The following is a 5053-nucleotide window of genomic DNA, read 5'->3' as shown; positions in this document are numbered from 1 at the left end:
GCAACGTAAATTCTAGCGATAATACGACACATATAAATATGTTGTCGGTAAGTTACCGACCGCAAAAGTTAACTGTCCATAGGGTTCAAATAATCATTTCTTTAACCACATTTTAATTTCTTGAGCAATAAGATTCTCATCCTTAACGCTAGAGTATAAAACAGATATTTTGACAAATATTTTAACAACCAGTGATATCTCATAAGCCTTTGACAGAGTCAACAGTAAATACATGTGTGTATGTGCGCGCGCGCGTACGCGCGCGTGCGCCTGTGTATGTATGCACATATTTGCCATGTTCGTATACACAAATTTAAGAATTCCATTAGAGTGGGTAAGACTCCTAGGGGCCAGAAAGTATTTCTCGAGTAAGGGACTTGAATCGATTTGTTAGACTTTGCCGCGCAGCGCTTCTTGTGTCTGCAGCACGATCGTGTCTAAAACTAAATTCTATTGTATTATGTAAAACTACATTTATTTAAACAACATTCTTTTGTGTCACGTGAAATACTGTATGTCTACTTTAAGTATATTGATGAAAATTATGAAAAGCAGTTTTGTTTATATTCTGTACCTTTAATGCAAACAAAAGTGTTAACAAATCGATGCCAGCACTGCGACTAACGGCCGATTTGTAAAGCACATTTCAGAATATTAAGAGCATTACCCCCTCTACTGGAGTTTACAAACCTGTGTACACGAATGCGATGCTTGTAATACTTATGATGCAGGAATAATCAGATATTCATTGACGTGTGTTGGTGTTGCTTCTTAGATGCACAGGTATACATACATATATCACGTGAGTTTATATAGAATCGTGAACTAAAAAATTGTATTGGACATAACGTGAAGTTAGTCAGAAAATCTACTCAGTAACACGCATGCGCTGTAGTCACGCATGAACCTGTCTGAACTGAGCGGCATGTTTGCTACTAGTGGAGGATGCCATTTTAATGCCCACAGTGCTGCTCATGGTGGTGTCCGAGTTCGAGCGGTATTTTCTCTCTCTGTGCATGTTTATGTGTGTATAAAAAAAATTTACATTCTATCTTGACGCGAACTATTAAGAAAGGAAAACATGTTCTGGATGCAAGTGAATAATAAGTGAATAATAAGACAGTGCAAACAACTTTTAAGATCATGTATGACAAGTTAACCTGAAATATCTTCCATTTTCTTCTGCTTTTCGTTGATTTCACAACTTTTTATCAAATAATTACAGTTTTGTTAAATATATTTGATAACTGCATTTCATACAATTTCTATATTCATTTACAAGTTGCTACTGTTATCGTGCAGTTATGGCATATTTTAAGTTATTATATTATTATTATATTTTATTATTTTATTATAGTTATTATATTTTATTTGGCGAATTGTTCTTTGAGGATATTATTGAAGTCTACTACTCACTAATCATAGATTTTCCTTGTGCACAGGCAAGCAGTTTGTCTAATACTAATAATAATTTCGTAAAGCAAATGGCTCGAGTGTTAGTTTACGTGCGGCCCATTGATGCAATCTACATGGATATAAAATTGAACAACAAAATGGACGTAAGTACCTTTTGAAACATCATTCGATAAGAGAACTTTGACCGTATTGAATAATATATTTTGTTTCTACAAATCTTGGTTAACATAACATTTTAAGCTAATGTTTATGTACCACTTTCTTTAACTATTTCAATATGACAAAGTAAGATTTGCTTCTTTGACCGTTGTGACGCAAACTTGTGATTTGTAATACAAATGAAATTTAATTGTTGAATTAGAAGGAATTTCCATCATGGTACATAAAATTTTGTATAATGTATCTGTCAATTGTAAGATTACTCTGGCCAACGCGCTATGATCTCTTGCGTCTATGCTTTATATATTATGGCTCAATAATAATACATGGAATAAAAATACTAAAGTAATGCAGAATGTCTAGCATCGATGCAACCTTGTTTATTATTGTTATCAATATAATATTTAATTGCTCCGTTGTAGAGTAATGAGTTTATACGAATGTGATTATTTTACAATTAAATTTCAGTTACATATTTTATTGTATAAAAATAGAAATTTATTTTCATTAATATGTTAACTTTTAGTACACTGATTATGTTTGCCATTTGTGTTATTATTATTTGTTATTAATTTTCCTCGGCTTGTAGAATATAAAATTGATATTTATACATATATAAATATATTTTATGTAATATTAATGGAAATCGCTGATGTATCGTGAAATGTTATCTATTTATTCGTACGATACCAAGAGAATTAATAAGAAAGATTAGATTTTTATCATATTAATGCGTTGAAGCATACAAGCGTCGAAGCATACGAGCGTTGAAACAACGTATGTTGTAAAAAATATATTGCCGTATAATAGATTAATACTCACACATGTACCAAGAACGTTCATCACTGGCAACGTGCGTTACCTTTTCACTGATGTACTTATATAAATACGGGCATTGGATTCAGCTGAGTATCAGGATTCAGTATCGTTAGTTCGATGAGTAAATGAGTGGATTCGATATCAGTTCGATGAGTACGTATTTTTTATGTATGTCCAGCGATTATTTTATAGCGAATAGTTGTATCGGAATGAAAACTTTTCTATTTTGTGCAAAGATTTTTACATTTGTTTATTATAAGTCATTTGTTATTGCAAACATCATTTGTATAAATCAAATTATTTACAATTTTTAACGCACTTCGATATCGATTCAGATTAAAAAGGTATTATTGGAGTTTTACAACACAATGTCGCGAACGTTCCGTTAAGCATGGCTTACGCCACAGTTAAGAACAATCGCTATTTTTGAGAACTAGAAATTTAGCGCTTCGACCATATGCGTGTCAGCACACTGATAGGACGTGAGTAATTGTTACGCCAACTCTGCAAAACAGGCGACGCTCGTATGCCGTGACTTCTACGTACGTACGAAATGACTGTGAAACGTATGTCCGTTTTAATGCTCGTGTAACCTTATGCCCAGCTTTAAATTTCTGCATGCGTTATGAAAAATATTGCTGCTATGAGTTCAAATACAAAATTATTCCGCACACTGTTATAACGAGGCACAGATACGCGTGTGCGTTTACCCGCGTGTACATATATTCTTATACAAATTGGCAACATAGTGAAAGGGAGGAATTTTGCATATGTCTCATACTGCCCGAACAGCATCGGGACAGTAGTTCTAGTATAGTCTAGCGTAAAAAATTCGTTGAGCAGCCTGCATAAGCTGAAACGTATCGTAATGACGCTACGCATCGACCCTAAAGTCTCGTAAAATGACATCAGTATATCAATATATACTTAATATATACCCAATGGCTTTGCCTACCAATTAAGAAAATATATTACTTTCTGCATCGATGCAAGACAATATGCATTACATAAGATCAAAAATCATTGATGCGTTCATCGCATCAGTGTTTCAGCTTATGTGAGCACCGTTGACAGACACGTTTTCCTTTTGTTTGACCAGTTACTACCATTGACTGTTTCTCACATCGGTTACTGATCGCAATTGATTCTACAATATTTTCCATCGAATTGCATACAAATAATTCTATTTTAAACAATTCATGGTGATTTTTGTAAACTTTCTGAGTTGTTTTTTTATATTTTCAAATGATATGGTATTTTTAGAGTTTTGCATGGTGTTTGTTGCTCTGTCGTACATTTCATTTCTCATTTATAATATACAATTTCTTAAACATGTAGAAGAACCGCTCGTTGCTTTGTACCGATTTGTTACCTGGAAGGATACATTCATGAAATAACGTTAAACAACCATGCTAATAGTATTGTTTGCGAATCTGATTTTTCTTACATTTGAATATAATTGAGAGTTGTATATAGTCGACTTCACTACACAATAGTTTGACAATATCAATCGGCCCTGTCCTATGGAAAATGTTAGGAGTTGAGGAAAAGTTTCTTAGAAATTCTAATTAAGCCGTAAATTTACGCAAAATTTACACCTCTCTTCTTACCTATGTGATATTCTGGATTTATGCAGTTATGTATTTCATGTTTTTAATGGTAGAACCTGGCTAACTCATAAACATGGCGTCATAAACCGTTCTTTCTAATATCTAGTTCTGTAGCTCTATACGTAGCTTTTTATCCTACCCATGATATTTATGGCACGATTGGCTTCAATTACTAGACTAGGACTGTTTCATAGATTTTTCGTTTTTGAGAATGTTACGTTAGGTTTGTATATTTTTTTCAGCCTTCTGACCATGCAATAAGAATAAAAGAAGAGCCAATCGATCCAGAGATCTGCGATGATTTGTCGCCAGTTGATACGAATACAGGGAATGAAAATGGAACAGCGACGTTTAAAGGTGAATCTTCGGATGACGATTATTCTAAACACGAAGAATCCGCGTTTCCTCAAGAAAGAACGTATCTGGAAAATAAGAACTTGGATCCTGATAAACGAAAAAGTAAACATAAAGTACCTTCAAACAACAGAAGAAGTTGCAACGTTTGTTTGTTAACTTTCCAAACTAAACGTTTATTTGATCAGCATAACAAACTATATACCTGTAATGTATTTAAGTGTAATAATTGCACTGCGATTTTCACTATGCATATTTCTTTGATACATCATTTAAAGAAGCAATGTTATACGAAACAATTGTCTAGATATGGATGTAATTTTTGTAACCGAAGGTTTTCCTACAAAAGACATATCCAATCTCATTTATTTCATGCGCATGGGAACGCAATATTTTCTGGTGAAAGCAAAATCACGAAAACATCTCCTGAATCGTTAGGAAAGTCGAATCATTCGGATGGTATAGTCATGGCAGAATCAAATACTTCACGCTGTCCCTGCCCAAAAAACGTAAATAGCTCAATAAATATACCTTTGAAACTATCTAATAGTTCAAACAGTACACCCACCAAGGATTCGAGCAACAATATCAAGTCTACGCTCCCGAAACGGTTAAACGATTCGCATGGTACACTTTCGAGAAGAATGAAGCAAACCGTTCTTACAGACTTCGTATCGCCGTACAAAGGCAAACCG

At 33.8% G+C, this 5053-nt stretch overlaps 2 long non-coding RNA genes across 2 annotated transcripts; one reads left to right on the top strand and one right to left on the bottom strand.

The window, feature by feature from the left end:
• Positions 1-790: 790 nt before the first annotated feature.
• Positions 791-4349, top strand: LOC138188988 (uncharacterized). The gene is made up of 3 exons (XR_011175786.1): positions 791-1145; positions 1443-1559; positions 4247-4349. It is a non-coding gene; the product is annotated as an uncharacterized LOC138188988 (long non-coding RNA).
• LOC138188989 (uncharacterized) lies at positions 3503-4655 on the bottom strand. Its single transcript, XR_011175787.1, has 3 exons — positions 4564-4655; positions 3842-4426; positions 3503-3766 (listed from the first exon to the last, which is right to left on the bottom strand). It is a non-coding gene; the product is annotated as an uncharacterized LOC138188989 (long non-coding RNA).
• Positions 4656-5053: the final 398 nt, after the last annotated feature.

Source organism: Bombus flavifrons, chromosome 18, assembly GCF_040668555.2.
Source record: "Bombus flavifrons isolate JBK064 chromosome 18, iyBomFlav1_principal, whole genome shotgun sequence".
In the NCBI taxonomy this organism is placed as follows: Eukaryota; Metazoa; Arthropoda; class Insecta; order Hymenoptera; family Apidae; genus Bombus; species Bombus flavifrons.
The sequence above is the reverse complement of the archived record's forward strand: the minus strand, read 5'-3'. Positions and strand labels throughout refer to the sequence as shown.